Source organism: Balaenoptera borealis (assembly GCF_965194805.1).
Source record: "Balaenoptera borealis genome assembly, chromosome: 16".
In the NCBI taxonomy this organism is placed as follows: Eukaryota; Metazoa; Chordata; class Mammalia; order Artiodactyla; family Balaenopteridae; genus Balaenoptera; species Balaenoptera borealis.
This window is the reverse complement of record NC_138872.1, coordinates 12225810-12242457: the sequence shown is the minus strand read 5'-3', so window position 1 is coordinate 12242457 and position 16648 is coordinate 12225810. Positions and strand designations below refer to the sequence as shown.

The 16648-nt window shown below is 47.3% G+C and overlaps 1 protein-coding gene across 1 annotated transcript in view; it reads right to left on the bottom strand.

The window, feature by feature from the left end:
• Positions 1 to 16648, bottom strand: part of KCNB1 (potassium voltage-gated channel subfamily B member 1) — a gene marked incomplete at its 5' end in the record, with an annotated part of 109456 nt that overhangs the window by 11420 nt on the left and 81388 nt on the right. The window lies entirely within an intron of this gene.

The window sequence follows — 16648 nt, the reverse complement described above, 5'->3', positions numbered from 1 at the left end:
ACTAATGATAATATCAATAGTTACCCTTTATCGAGCGTTCATTGTATTCCAGGCACGATGCTTGTCACTTTCCATGCAATTCCTTATTTCATTCTTACAACAACCCCGTTAAGGACTGTACTTCCAATGAAAAGATGAAACCTAGGCTTCCAAAGCTAGTAAGTTGCAGAGCCAGTATTTTAACCTGGGTCTGTCTGACCCCAATACATGAGCTCTGAAGAATGTGTTAGAAATGAGATGAAAGCTACAGATCTTTTTGCTAAACGCTCAAGGTTTTGCAGATGATTTTCAGGGAGGCCTAGACATCCTGGTCTCATGTTATTAACTCCTGATTGTGACTATGAATTTTTGAGGCTAAGGATCACAGCTTAACTACCTTTGAGTCCCCTGGATCAAGAAGAGGTTTTGGTCCAGATGTTTGGGCTCTCACTGGATGTTTGTTGAATTTAATGGAACCTAGGCTAGTCTACAGCTTATGCAGAAATGCAAGCAGATGTAATAAATTGCTCTAGGGTCTTTTTTTCAAAAATACAAATCCAGTCACATCACTTTCCTGCTTAATAAATTTCCAGGACTCTTCAGGAAAAAATCTAAACTCCTAAACTTATCTATCAGCCCTCCTCCCCACCCCCCAAAAGCTGTCCTCTTCTCATGGGCTTGTGCCTCTGTTTCTGCTGCCCCTGCTAAAGGGCAGCGGGTGGGGGTGGGGTCTCCCTGCTTGTATCATTTGATCCCGGCTGCCGCTGAGTGGCCCAGAGATGGACAGAAAACCCAGGCTGGGCTGAACCAGTCCACCATGGAAGATTTGAGTTCAGGGATCCAGGGGTGAGTGGGTTATGGGGGTGGTGAGCCTCTGAATTAAATGGTCAAGTACAATCCAGGCCTGAACCTGCTTCATGATAAGCCCAAGCCTCAAGCGACTTTTCACCCATGTTGTAGGGGATCAGAAAAACCATTAAAAAATCAGAGAAAGCTGAACCTTTTAGAGAAACCAGAGATTAAAGGGAAGAGGCAGAGAGAAGGAGCAGACAGGACACAGGAGATTTGAAAAGGGTGTAGAGGGCCACAGTTAAAAGCTTGGGCTCTGGTGTCAGGTTGTTTTGGATTCAAGTCTCAGCGCTTCCACTTCCTTACCTTTAGTCAGGCATTTAACTTCTCTAAGCCTCAGTTTCTTCATCTGCAAAATGGGATGATAATGACAATATCTATCTCAGAGAGCTGCTGTGAAGATTAAATGTGTTAACACATGCAAAGCACTCAGGACAGGTTCCAGCAGCATCTAGTGAATGTCTAATAAATGTTAGCTGTCATCACAGGGGAAATAGCTCAGCCCACACCCTGTCAGCCCAGACCACCCAGCCTCCGAGGGGCCAGCTAGTCTTTGCTTCTCGCCCTTGTTTTGAAACTGCCTGCCGTATCCTGAAAGTAAATGCCGCTGCTGCTCGGGTGAGCATGAGAGGGTTCTGTCCCCTGCAATAAATCCCTGATCAGGACACATGGTTGCCAAGTCTCTCTGAGTTTGACTCTGACCCTTCTCTTTGGCCTCTCCTGCCGCAGGTTCCCAAACTTCACGCTTCCCTAATCACAGGCTATCGTTGGTCAGTTCTGCAGGTCTGTGCCTCTTCCTCTCTGTCCAGTGAATTCCAATCCATCTTTTAAAACCCAGCCCACATGGCCCCTCCCTGCAGAGGTCATCCCTGGAGGGGCCAGCCACTCCATCCTCTGGGGTCCCTCGTCATTTTGCCAGCCTTGGGGTTCTTAGCACACTACAGCCTATTACAGGGGTGTGTGTGTGTGTGTGTGTGTGTGTGTGTGTGTGTGTGTGTGTGTGTGTGAATGTGTCCATCAAAGCCCAGAATCTGTGAGCTTTGGGGGGACAGGGATGGGTTCTGAGATTCACCTCTGCACCCTCAGCGCCTAGGGCAACGGGTTTTCATGGTGTTTCTTGGCTGTGGCTCAAGTTCATGGCCATTTATGGGTCCAGTGCCTTGGGCATTGCAACTTTCCTTGCCTCAGTTTCCTTATTTGTAAAATGGGGATCTTCCAGTAGTTCTTAACTGGGGATGATTTTGACCCCTCCCCCTTCCCTTGGGGACATTTGGCAAATCCTGCAGGAATTTCTGGTTGTCACGATTTGGAGGAGGGGTGATACTGGCAGCTGGTGGGTGGAGCCAGGGATGCTGTTAAATACAATGCACAGGGCAGTCCCCACCACGGAGAACGGTCAGGCCCCAAATGCTAACAGTACCAACGTTGAGAAACTCTGGGCTATACCAGTAGTCAGCCCCTCAGGAGCTGTAGAACGAGGGAAAAGAGCTGTCAGCACAGAGCTAGGCACAGAGTGGGTCTGACCTTACAGAGCAGCCAGCTGGGACCTCGGGCTGAGCCCCTGCAGTGGAGCTGCTACAGTTTCTGACTCCTGGCCCTGCGGGCGGCTGCAGGAGAAGGAGCAGATTCCTGGGGGGTCTGTTCCTTTAAGAGCTGGGAGATCTCGTTTCCCCCGGAGGCTGGCAGGGGAAGCCTGCTCCAGTTTCTAACCCCCAGACAACTCCAGGGAAGGCCCACATAATTGATGTCTGCTGACAGATTCATGAATTATGCACCCACCTATTGTACAGTCCTTAGCGCTGTTATTCTAAGGCGGGCACCCCCTCTTTGTACCCCAGAAAGTGCTCTCCCCTCCTGTCCTCTCAGCCTGAGGATGCTTAGGAAAGAAGAAAATGCAGGCAGAGGCCTCACTGCATCCTGGAGTGGGGTGTCCGCTGCTCGGGGTTGGGTTGGGAGGGTCAGAGGGTGCCAGGCCTCCTGCCCTGGCACATGCACTCATCAAACAGCACTGGTGCTAATGCAGTGGGACCTACCCTGCCCAGCCCTGCCCACAAGACTGCTTTCTCTTCCAGACCCGCTGAAGCCCTTAGGGTCAGGGTTACACTTCCTGACTGGGGAGCTCCTGAACATGAGTTAAACCCTCTGTGCCTCAGTCTCCTCATCTGTAAGACGGGGGTGGGTCACTGCAAGGTGGCAAAGAGAATTCAATGAATTCATAAGGCCCTTAGATCAACTTTTATTGCTTTTTTTATTTCACAACATTATACTTATTTATAAGCTGGTTGGACTTGGCTCTGAGCAGTAGTGTTATTATTCCCACCTGGCTGAGTGACCTTGGACAAGTCACTTCCTCTCTCTGAGACTCCATTTCTTTATCTCTACAATGGAGATGAAAGTAATTGAGCACTTACCACATAACAGCCACTTAATATATATTTTATGTTATTAAATTATTATTTGGGGGCTTCCCTGGTGGCGCAGTGGTTGAGAATCTGCCTGCCAATGCAGAGGACACGGGTTCGAGCCCTGGTCTGGGAAGATCCCACATGCCACGGAGCGACTGGGCCCGTGAGCCGCAATTGCTGAGCCTGTGCGTCCGGAGCCTGTGCTCCGCAACAAGAGAGGCCGCGATAGTGAGAGGCCCGCGCACCGCGATGAAGAGTGGCCCCCGCTTGCCGCAACTAGAGAAAGCCCTCGCACAGAAACGAAGACCCAACACAGCCATAAGTAAAATAAATAAATAAATAAATAAAAATTAAAAAAAATAAATAAATTATTATTTGGATAATTTATTGTCACCCTTACCCCCAGCCTCTGGACTGGTTGCTTCTGGAGGTCCAGGACTAGGTCTGTGGACCTCAGTGCCTGGCCAAGGCAGCAGACATCCTCTGAACAGTCTTGAACCCAAATGAACAGTGTTGATTTGGTCTCTGGGATGGGCTGCAGGGATGGGGGACCAGCCAGGCCAGCATTGAGTCCTCCCGCCCCCAGCTCAAACCCCTGGCCAGGTCCCTGCATTTTCAGCCTTCCTTTCTTGGATCTGAGCCCAATCGGGTTTGGGCAGGACTCCAGGAACCCAGGGAGCAGAGGCAGGAAACAGGACCAGGACTCAGAGGCTGTCCCCAAATTCCCTCCCTGCAATGAGGTTCTGAATCCTGCAGCCTACTTGTCTGCACCGAGCGTGGGAGGGGGCTTTGGTCCTCTGAGAGAAGAGATTAGCAGGTAGGGGTACCCAGGGGGGAATCAGGGGTTCTGGAGCCAGGCCTTTCTCATCCTAAAAAAAATTGTTGGCTCTGGTGGTTAATCACAGGATGCCTACCTTTGGCTCCAGCAATAAACAGACTGTTTATCATTTGCTCTGAACACTTCCCTGCTCTTCCAGGAATATGGACAAGGCACAGAACGTCTGTGCAGAAAAGGGTCCAGGCTCTTTTCTGGAAGGATGGGGAGACTCAAGCAGAGAAGGGAAGGGACTAGTCTATGGTCACACAGCCCATTGGGGTCAAGTCTGTGCAGCGACACTAGAAGCTCTGGCCAGCAGAGAGCTGCACCTAGTATTCAGGTCCTGCAAACTGTTTTCATACACATTCATCTTCACAGCAGCATTATTTGTAAGAGGCAAAAAGTGAAATGAACCCGAATGTCCATCAACTGATGGATATACAAACTGTGGTCTATCTATACAATGGAATATTATTCAGCCATATAAAGGAATGAAATACGAATACATGACACAATATGGATGAATCTTGAAAACATTATGCTGAGTGCAAGAAGCCAGACACAAAAAGCCACATAGTGTATGATTCCATTTATATGAAATGACCAGATAAGACACACCTATAGAGACAGAAGACAGGTTAGTTGTTGCCAGGGTGGGGACAGGGATTAACAGTTAATGGGCATGAAGGATCTCATGGGGATGATGAAAATGTTATAAAATTGATTTAGGATGATGGTTGTACAACTTGGCAAATTTACTGAAAAATCATTGACTTGCTCACTGGAAATGGTGAATTATATGCTACGTAAAATTAGCCTCAATATAAGTTATATAAAAAGTTGCTTTCCATAAAGAGTATCCCATTGCTTTTAATCCTCACAACCACACTGATGGGTCACAGGAGAGAAGCAGAAATCTGAGCAAGCTACAGCCCTGCTGTAATCCCTGAAATGGCTCCCCATGAAGTTCCGATCCTTTTGCATTTAGTTGGCATATATTTACCGAGCACTTACTAAGTGCTATGCTCTTTGCTGGGGATGCAGCATGGATAAGAAAGACAATTTCCCTGGCCTTAAGGCACTGGTAGGGAAAGGCAGACAAGAAAACCCATAAACCAATAAAGGAGCAAGATGATGTCAGATAGTATTATGTGCTACATGTTACTGAGAAAAACAAACCAAGGAGTATCAGTAGAGAAGCACTGGGGTTGTCCACATGAGGTTGGGTGGTCAGGACAGGCCTTTCACAAGAGATGTGCTGGTTCTGAGACTTGAAGGTGAGGAGTATGTCATTCAAAGATCTGAGCATTCCAGGTACAAGCACAGCATGTGCAAAGGCCCTGGGGTGGGAATGCTTGGTATATCAAGCAACAGAAAGAAGCTCAGTGTGGGTGGGGCCGCATGAACAAGGCGGAGATGAGATCAGAGAGGCAGGAGGCATAAAAAGGAGATTTGGCTTTTGTATTAAGTCTACCTTTCTTCTCTCTCCAGACCATTTCCTCCATTTCCCATTGCATACTCCATAATGAATCCTGGCAAAACCACTTACAATTCCCAAGCCATGCTGCCATGGTTGCTCACACCTCCAGACCCTTGTCCATGCTGTCCCTTCTGCCTGGAGTGCCCTTCCTCCCCTACTTCTCCTGGCTGATTCCTACAGCCTGTTCTGGCCTCAGCTCAGAGGCCACTTGCTCCAGTGAGCCCTCTCTGACTCCCAGTTGTGGGTTGAGAACACCCACCCTCTGGACTCTCACAGCCCCTTCACGGCACTGATCTTTCCAAGCTGGAATTTTCTCCTCTGTGTCCCGCAATAGAATGTCAGCTGCATGAGGGCCGAGGCTGGGTTTGTCTTGCGTTGCTGTATCCCCAGCTCCTGAAACAGTGCCTGGCACAGAGCAGGAGATCCCTAAATAGTTAATAAATGAATGATCAAGCAAACGAAAGAAGTGGAGGCTCAGAGAATGAAGTGACTTTTCCAGGGCCACACAACTTGCAAGGAGTAGATCTGGGACTCCAGTTCAGGTCTGTGCGTCTCCCCAAGACGTTTTCAAGGACGTAGGAGGTGGCAGTTTCTGGACCATCAAACCTTTCGCTCCTTTTATGGTGCTTCCGCTTCCCCAGCTTTAAGGGGGGATTACAGATGGGGAGTTTTAATCAGAAGGGTCACTGGCGCAGATCCGATTAAGGGGATTGGGAGCAGGCTGATGGTTTTGGCTCCCTCCTGTACAGGTAGGGGCCTCTGGTTGAGGGGGGGGGGGGTTGGTGAGAAATTGGAGTCGGGAGCCTGCAGGGGGCACTCGTGGCACAAAGGGACAGGAATCCAGGGACAATAGCGGATGAAGGCCTTGGGGTGAGCCAGGCAACAGAGACCTTCACCATGAGAAGGCAACCGAGACACAAAGATGGAAACAGGGTGTAGTGACATTGCTGGGTGTGTCCCAGGCGTTATAAACCAGAGGCTTTGGGGCTGAGAAATTTATTTTTACTTATTTGTCCAAGTTTCCAAATTAGGAGATTTCTCATAAAAATCTAGATTTTCAGATTTCCCTTGGAACGTCACATGCTGTGTCTACACGTTCAACCTGCATTCCCCATGGCAACAACTTGCTGGCGCTAAGGAGTAGCTGTCCCTTTAGACAGGGCACGGGCTCCCCAGTGTCCACAGGCCCCTTCACTCCTTCTGTTATCTGTCAGGTCTCTGTAGGTGTCGGGTTTGCCCCCTGGACCCACTGATATGACATTGAAGACAGCAACACTTACCTGACCTGCTACCATATACGAAGAACTTTCCAGACAAGACCTGCATCTCGTTGCACACGCCAGGCGCCTAAGGGTCACACTTGCCACATCCAACCCCATCCTTTGCCTCCATATCCAAACTGTCACCAAGTGTTGTCCATTCTGGCTCACAAACATCTTTGGATCTGTTCCATTCACTCCACCTGCTAAACCATGACCCTGTCCCAAGTCACCTTCACCTCCCATTGGACCACTGCAAACTGACCTCTTTCTGGTGTCCCCAAAGCCACTAGATGTCCCCAATATCTATTCTTCCCTTCTTTCATTGTAATAGAGTTTTAGCGGGACAAAGGGTTACCCAGAATGAAGACTACATTTCCCAGCTTCCCTTGTAGTTAGATGTGGCCATGTGACTAAGCTTGGCCGATGGAATGTGAGCAAAAATGATGCTTGCCCTCTCTCCTTTTCCTCTTTCTTGCTGGAGGGGAGGCAGATGTGATGTGCAGAGCTGGAGCAACTATCTCGGATCTGAGATGGAAGCTAACCCCAGCCCTGGACTGGCCCTTTACTGAAGAAGTTTGCCAGCTCCTGGTCTACCTCATAACATCCATCTTGTTTAAGCCGCTGTATTTTGGGGTCTCACAGTTACAGTCACTTAGTCTATGCCCTGCCTAACTCTCCACCCTCGTCTTGTTCCATGCTCCCCTTTGCTTTCTCATCTCAGGCACATTAGCTTTCCTTTGGTCCCTCATAGTCTCCATGATCCTTCTTGCCACAGGGACTTTGCTCATGCTGTTCCTTCTGCCTGGAATGCTTTTCCCTCCACTCTGCTTGGTTAACTCCTACTCATCCTTCTTAGCTCAGCTCAGGCATCACCTCCTCAGGGAAGCCATCCCTGACCAGGTCAAATTCCTAATTGCAGGCTCTAGTAGTACTATGCCCTTCTCCTCATAATGCTGTCCAAGTTGCAATTTTATTATAATGCCCACCTCTGTAGAATGTAAGCAACTGGAGGGCAGGGGTTGTGTCTAAATAAAGAATATTATTTCATCCCCCAAACAACCCCAAACAATCTGCAGGGTATGCTGTGTCCCCTCCCTCCATTTTATAATGGGGAAAGCTGAGGCTGAGAAAGACTATATCCAAAGCGACAATTAGGGAAGTGGTAGAGGCAGGGTTTAAATCCATGTCTACTAGACTCTGAAGCACCTACCCCCACTTTTTTTTAAACACTGAGGACCTTTCTTATCCCAGCATCCTGGGGTCTGGGTTATGGTTTTTAATGTATGTCCTCACTTGAACCATCTTCCCTAGGTGACCTGACTCTTCGCAAAAAGCTCTGGGTTGGGTATCCTCTTCCTAACAGGTCAACTAAGTTCTCATGAGCTTTGCCAAAGCAGGAATTCTAGAAGCTGGTGCTGTTACAACCTCCTGCCCATCTGAGGACAATGTCTCCGATGGGGGTGGGAACTTGACTCTGATCCCTATAGAGGGAGGAGGTGAGGGGGAGAAACGTGGGGCAGTGTCCTTCCTGCCTGAGTGATCGCCAAGTCCTGATATTTGCTGAGGGCATGCGGAGTTGAGGAAGGGACTGTCAGTCTTAACGGTGATGAATGTCCATCCCTGCTGCAGAGAGCAATGTTTTGAATAAAAAACAGGGAGCATAGGAGATGTTAGGCAAGGGCAGTGTCCACAGGCTCTGCCAGCCACAAACCTGTCCTCTTGCCCCCTGAGTCTGACAGGATGGGGAGTGGGAAGGGTAGTCTCTGAGAGCTTGGCTGAGGTGGTTGGGTTGCTAAAAGAAACTAAATGTGTTAGTCTGGATGCTGGGATTGGGTACCACTCTGGCTAATGTCAGAACGATGGCTCTGTGAGTGGTCATTTTGACAACAGTCAGTTTTGCTGGTTAATGCCCAATATACATTTAGAAAGAGGCATTTGGGTGACTTACCAATAGTTCTTTTTCATATAGCATTTTAGTCTCACTAGAGATTCATACTGAGGTAAAATGGTTGTGTGGATAGATTAGAGACCTACTTTCTAATTCTAGCTGGGCATCCTTAGGCCAAGTGTCTTCACATCTCTGATCTTTTTCATGCAATATCTACTGAGGGTCTGTAGCTGGAGGAGTGGAGGTCTCATGCTCAGAGGATGGAGCTACTGGATTCTCGAGTCACCACTTGGAAGAGAGCTGTGCGGGGTTGTTACTGTATCCTCAGTGGGAATCACATGAGTCAGAAATAAACTTTGACGTATAAAGTCATGAGACTGTGTGTTCGTACGTACTGCAGCATAATCTAGGTTATTCTAATTCATCCGGTTGAGTTGGAGTGCAGGTTCTATCCTCTGGTTTTAGCTGAACTAGTCCTTGCACACAAAGATGAAAGGCTTACAAAGATCCTCGCAAAGAAACAACTGCTCGGAGATAGTATTAATAATCCAAGCCCAGGAGAACATCAAGACAATAGCTAAACTGATACTTCTCCTCCTGGTATGAGTCCTTCAACAGTAACAATGTGAGGTTAAAAACAATGATGATCTCATCATGTCATCATTATCAGGGAGACTCTGTAATATGGATTTTCACCCACTCTCTTTTACGGTGAACCCTGGCTTCATTCACTCATCACATATAGGAAGAAGGCAGGATAAGTGAATTAAAAAAATGAATGAATGGACTAGGTCCAGTGGGACGGAGGTACTAGAATGTACTGGTTAAGAACTAGACCTGCATTTTAATCCCAGCTTCTTAATTTCCCAGCCGTGAGACCTTGGACATGTTACTTAACCTCTCTGAGCCTCAATTTCCTCATCTCTGAAATGACGATAACCAGTTCCTATTTCACTGAGGATTCATTGAGACAATGGCTGGCACACAGTAGAGGCCCAGTGAATGTTAGCTGCTCATTTTTTTAAAAACTGGGAGGAAGACTTCAGCTCAATGTAAGACTATACGAAGGTGGGAGCCGTTACAATTAGTTATTATTATTAATCATTGGAGGGAGGCCAAAGGGTGGGTATCCCTTACACAGCTGTGTAAATTTACACAAGGAACTTCACCTCAGTTTCCTTGCCAGTAGAAAGGGAATAATAATACCTACATGGTCAGGTTTTTATTAAGATTGACCTCATTCATTCATTCAATGATGCCAGGTACCATTTTAGGCTCTAGGGATACAGCAGTGAACAAACCAGGCAAAAATCCCAGCTTGTGTAGAGCTGACCATCTTGTAGAGGGAAGGGATACACAGTGAACAGTAGCAAGTCAACAGGATAATTTCAGGTGGTGAAAGTTGCTAGGAAAAAATGAAGAAGGTCAGTGGGAAAGAGAATGATCATGAGGTGGGTTTACTTTAGCTGAGGTGGTCAGGGAGCGCTTTTCTGTGGAGGTGACATTGAAACTGAGACTTGAATGATAAGGAGGAGTTGCTATGTGACCATCAGTGGGAAAAGCATTCCAGGCAGAGGGAACAGCAAGTGCAAAGGCCCTGAGGTGGGAACATGTTGGGCCAGTGTGAAGTAGGGCTACTGAAAGGGAGAGGAAGAGGAGGTGAGGTGAGAGAGGTAATGGGGGCAGGTGTTAAAGGGTCTCCAGGCCACACACACTAAATGTAGAACATGTCATGATTATTAGTGGTATTATTAGCAGCAGTCTTCCTCTGACTCCCTTCTTCATGACCGACTAAGGACCTGCTTTGGAAAAGACAATCATTCTGGAGGAGTCCCTCAGATATTCAGCCAAGAATCCTGTCAGGTCAATTTAGCCAGGATCCCCTTTTTCCCTGATGTTTCCTCTTAGTAATTTTCCATCCACTGACCCCCATCTGCTCCCTGGCTATAAACACCCACTTGAATGAAACTTACAAGCTTTTGCACAGCAAAGGAAACCATAAACAAGAGGAAAAGACAACCCTCAGAATGGGAGAAAATATTTGCAAACAAAGCAACTGACAAAGGATTAACCTCCAAAATATACAAGCAGCTCATGCAGCTCAACATCAAAAAAACAAAAAACCCAATCCAAAAATGGGCAGAAGACCTAAATAGACATTTCTCCAAAGAAGATATACAGATTGCCAACAAACACATGAAAGGATGCTCAACATCACTAATCATTAGAGAAATGCAAATCAAAACTACAATGAGGAATCACCTCATGCTGGTCAGAATGGCCATCATCAAAAAATCTACAAACAATAAATGCTGGAGAGGGTGTGGAGAAAAGGGAACCCTCTTGCACTGTTGGTGGGAGTGTAAATTGATACAGCCACTATGGAGGACAGTATGGAGGTTCCTTAAAAAACTACAAATAGAACTACCATATGACCCAGCAATCCCACTACTGGGCATATACCCTGAGAAAACCATAATTCAAAAAGAGTCATGTACCACAATGTTCATTGCAGCTCTATTTACAATAGCCAGGACATGCAAGCAACCTAAGTGTCCATCGACAGATGAATGGATAAAGAAGATGTGGCACATATATTCAATGGAATATTACTCAGCCATAAAAAAAAAATGAAATTGAGTTATTTGTAGTGAAGTGGATGGACCTAGAGACTGTCATACAGAGTGAAGTAAGTCAGAAAGAGAAAAACAAATACCATATGCTAACACATATATATGGAATCTAAAAAAAAAAAAAAGTTCTGAAGAACCTAGAGGCAGGACAGGAATAAAGATGCAAATGTAGAGAATGGACTTGAGGACAGTGGGAAGGGTAAGCTGGGATGAATTGAGAGAGTGGCATGTACATATATACACTACCAAATGTAAAACCGATAGCTAGTGGGAAGCAGCCGCATGGCACAGGGAGATCAGCTCGGTGCTTTGTGACCACCTAGAGGGGTGGGATAGGGAAGGTGGGAGGGAGACGCAAGAGGGAGGGGATATAGGGATATCTGTATACGTATAGCTGATTCACTTTGTTATACAGCAGAAACTAACACACCACTGTAAAGCAATTATACTCCAATAAAGATGTTAAAAAAAACAAAAACAAAAAGCATCCACTTGCTCATGCTGTATTCAGAGCTGAGCCCAATCTCTCTCTTACTGTAAAATCCCATTGCAGTGGTCCCCACACATGTCTCAATGGTCCTGAATAAATTCTGCCTTACCATCTTAGCAAGTGTCATTGATTTTTTTTTTCTTTGACACCTTTCTTCTCTGGACCCCAGTAGCCTCTCATTTTCCTGTTATAAAAGGGAGTCAACAGAGCCTTTGGCACCTTCTCGTTTGCTGCTCTGTGGGCCTGGAGAGCCCTTTCCCCACTCCCTCTCTCTTACACAGTTTGCTTTCTGACTTCTTTCAGGACTCAGCAGAAATGTCACCTCCTCAAAAAAGCCTTTTCAACTTTCCGCAGACTGAATTAAACGCCCTTCTGATGTGTTTCTCAACTCTTTTATTGCCCCTGTCATAGCAGTCTTTTTAAGGTAGAAACTAGGCCTTGTCCCTCCCCTTTTCAGCCCTCCAGTGGCTTCCTACTGTGCTCAAGATAAGGTTCCATCTCTTATGGGCCTTACAAGACCCTGCCTGATCTCATCCGTGTTGGCCTCTCAGATCTCTTCTCCTCTGCTCTCTCCCACACAATCCCTCTCCTCTAGCCACACTGGCCATCTATCTGCTCCTCAACATGCCAGGATCATTCCTGCCTCAGGACCTTTGCACTTGCTGTTTTCTCTCCCTGGAATGCCGTCCCTCCAGATTTCTCTATGGCTGGCTCCTTCTTATCCCTCACATTTCCTCCTTAGAGAGGCTGTCTCTGACAACCTGATCCAAAAGAAACTCCTCCCTACTCACTCAATCTTGCCATCCTGTTTTACCTCTTTGGGGATTTGCCACAATCTGCAGTCATCTTGTTTATTCATTTGCTCACTCATTTATTTTTTTCTTCCCCACTGACCTTGGTTAGCACTATGAGGGCAGGGACCATGTCTATCTTGCAAGGCTGGATCCCCCGTTGCCCGGCACTGAGCTTGGTATGGAGTTGACACTCAACAAATACTGGTGCAGTAAATGAACAAATGAATGGATGGATGAGTGGATGGCTGTTGGGTGGATGGATGGATGGGTGGGTGGGTTTAGAAGCCATGGCCTCAACTAGACCACCCAAATGTAACAAGTTTATTGAGTACTCACCCTGCATGAGACACTATGGGGAAACACAAGCTGGAATTAGCAGCTGAACATCTAATAATAATGATGTAACAAAAACAACTAGTATTTATTGATTACTCACCATGCCAGGCACTGTACCAACTGCTTTACATGGGCAGTCTCATTAACTCCTTAAGTCAACCCTAAGATGTAGATACTCTCATAATCCCTGTTTTGTAGTTGGGAAAACCAAGGCACAGAGAGGCAAGGCTTCCTGGAGGAGGAATCCTTTGGGCCGGACCTTGAGGGCTAGAGATGGATTCCAGCAGGCAGAGATGAGAGGAGGAGGTGTTCTAGGTGGAGGTAACCATACGTGCAAAGGCTTGGAGGTGGGGAATGAGAGTCAACCCGGTTTGGCTGGGGTGGGTGTGCACAGAGAGAGAGGCTGGCAAGAGTGGAAGCCACCACCTACTAAGCGCCTACTGCATGCCATTTACTCACTCAAGGCATTTCCTCACAACCACCCCAGGAGGTAAGTTTTATCACCTCCACTTTTCAGAGGACCAATCTGAGGCTTGGAACAGCTAAATAACTTGCCCCAAGTCACACAGCAGAATTAGGGTTGAACTGAGGCCTGCCTAACTCTGGAGTGGGCATGCTGGGTCAGAGGGGTATTCAGGGGTAGAGAAGAGAGAAGACAAAGGCAAGCTGTTAAGTGAGCATGTACTAAGAGCCAGGCACAGCATATTATCTCATCTAATTCTCACAAGTACCCAGGCGGTAGGTATTTTTGTAGCGTTTTTTTGTTTTGTTTTTTTGGCCACGCCGTGCAGCTTATGGGATCTTAGTTCATCTACCAGGGATCGAACCCTGGTCCCAGCAGTGGAAGCATGGAGTTCTAACCACTGGACCGCCAGAGAATTCCCATGTAGTTTTTGATGTTTAAGACTGTTTAGCATTTTTTGGGGAGAATCAACCCTCTTCCACTCTTATGCATTGAGTGAAGTTGACCCTATTCCCCAGTCCCAGGGAGGGTAAGAATGAGATCAAAGCTTACCGGTTAGGATAATCTATCCCCCTGGACACAGTGATTGGTTTAGCAGTGTGGGCATGACTCAAACTGGCTAATCAAGTTTCATCCTGGGATTGTTTCTGGAATTATTGGGAAAGAGGTACTCTCGTCAGAGACTGCTGAGTTGACAGGATATCAACCTATCGGGGCCAGAAAGTAATCTTTGGCCCTCTGGAAAGAATCTGTCCAAGAATATAGCCAATGTAGAGGGACTCAATGCTAAGAGACAAAGGCAAGTTTCTGATGACACTATTTGAGCACCTGGATACAGCCATTCCTGAAGCCATTAGCCTTGGACTGTCAAATAATAGGAACCAATCAGTGCCCTTTTTTTGATTTGGGTTTATGACTATTGCAAATAAAAAGTGAACTGGCTAACAAAATTCTTAACTTCATTTAACAGGCAAGGTAATTAAGATTCATAGAGGTAAAGTGACTCGCCCAGGATCACACAGCCAGGAAGTGACTGAATCACACTGAGATATAACATAGAAGGTGCCTGGCATCTAATAGGTCCTCAACAAATGCCAGTTCCCGTTCCCCACAAACCAAAGAATGGCAGAGTAGAGGACTGGAAGAGATATGCCATGTGGAGCTCCAAGCTGCTGCTGGTCAGATTCCGGATTCCATCTGGAAACTTCCAAACTGTGTTGGGGTCTGGCAGGAGTGGGAACCAAGGCTTAGGAGTTGGCAAATAAAGTGAATCAGCTGCCAGGACGTCAGTGTTTAAACAAAACTCCTGAGGATCTCACTCCCTCCAAAAAATGCCATCTGAGGGTCCTGGCTGCAACCCAAGGTTTCCAGGGAAGGTCCTGAAGTCCTAACACTTAGAAACTTATACTTAGTAGGAGCATGCGCAGATAATGGTTTCAGTATTGCCAAGGATTCTGCGGTCATTGAACTTTTCAGAGCTCCTTTTCACTGGAGCTGGACAAAGAATAAAGGGTTTAACCTGCAAACTCTGACACTGAACAGAGTTGGGTTGTAATCCTGGCTCTTGCCAGCTGGGTGACCTCTGGTACATTACTTAACCTCTCTGAGCCTTGGTTTCCCGTTGTGTGAAATGGACAGGAACGGAGGAAGAAATCAGGCAAAGCAGGTAAAAGCTTTTAGTTCAGAGTTTAGAATCTCTCTAGTCTTTGGGCCACACAAGTGAGTTCTACATACAGGCTGAGCCCTGGCATAGACGATCATGTCTTCTCTCTGAGCCTCAGTTTTCTCATCTGTAACATGGGGTTCAGAATAGTCTCCACCACACAGGTGTTTGTGAGACAGGGAAGAAATCATGGGGGGAACATGCGTACCCTAAACTGCCACTTGGTGCCAGTGAAGAGTGAGTGTCTGTGACAAACATGAACTGAGGGCTGGAGGGCTCCACCTACCTACAAGCAGGTGGTTTTGGCCCACACAGTGGATGATTTGCCAAAATTTATTTCCCCTACAAATCCAGATTTCCAGCTTCTCAAAAGGAAAAAAAAAAAAAAGCAATCTGAAGCTCTGGCTCCTCTGAGCCCCTGTTCCTCTGTGAACGCTGGGCTGGGGCTGAGCGCCAGCTAGCCCAGGCCTGTGCTTTTCAAGTCTTATAAGCAGCCCCTGCAAGTTGTTTATGAGGCCTACTTGGCCTCTGCAGGGATCTCAGTTTGTGAGCCTAGGCATAAATCATTAGAAGTGTGGCCAGCGATGAGGGAAAGAATTAAACAGTGCCAGGGAAACAGTCATGGGCCCCTTAAGGAACGCTGGGTCCGCAGCTGGCTCCATTGGATGCTCTGAATCAAGGATGTGGGGCTGGAATCCCCACCTGCTCTAGCACCTCACCCCTTCCATACTGTGGCCTGCTCTTCCTGGTCTGTAGGAAAGCCGTGTTGTTGCTTCCTTAGAGCCCCTGATGCATTTTTTCCCCTGCTTCCAGACCTCTCTGAAGCCCTCCCCACCCCCATTCTCCACTACCCACTCTGCCAATAAAACAAAGTGATGGGATTAAAAAAAATAGGGAGGGGAGGAGTGATTACTTCAGTTCAAGTGGCCAGGAAGGGCCTCTCTGAGGAGCTGACATTTGAGTGGAGATCTGAGGGACGCGAAGGAGCCGGGCATGGGAAGACCTGCGGACAAGGTGTTCCAGGAAGAGGTAACAGCGAGTGCAAAGGCCCTGAGGCAGAGAAGAGATTGTAAGAGGAAGAGAAGGGAGAGCTGTGTACACGGAGCTGGGAGAAAGGTAAGGCGTGTCAGAGATGAGGTCCAAGAGAGAAGTGAAGAAAGCCTTGAAGACCTGATAGGATGTTTCTATTCTGAGAACCACATAAGCCACAGAGGGCTTCTCAGCAGGCTAGTGACACGGCCTAATGTAGATTTTAAGATCCTCCAGCTGCATTTGGTAACGGCCTGTAGGGAGATTGGAATAGAAGCAGGAATCTAAGTGAGGGAGCCTGGCAGGTGTCCAGGTGAGAGATGGTGGTGGCTGTTGAGAATACAGAAGAAAGGTTTAAGGCATATTTTGGATGTGAAACTAACCACATTGCTGATGGCTCAGACGTGTGAAGTGAGGGAAAGAAGAATCAAGGAGGAATTCCAGGTTCCATCCTGAGCAACCAAGAGGCTCGTGGTGGCCTTTTCTGAGATGGGGAGGACGGGGAGGAACATGCTGGAGAGGCCAGAGGAGCACCTGGGGCCAGATCATGATGGGCTGTG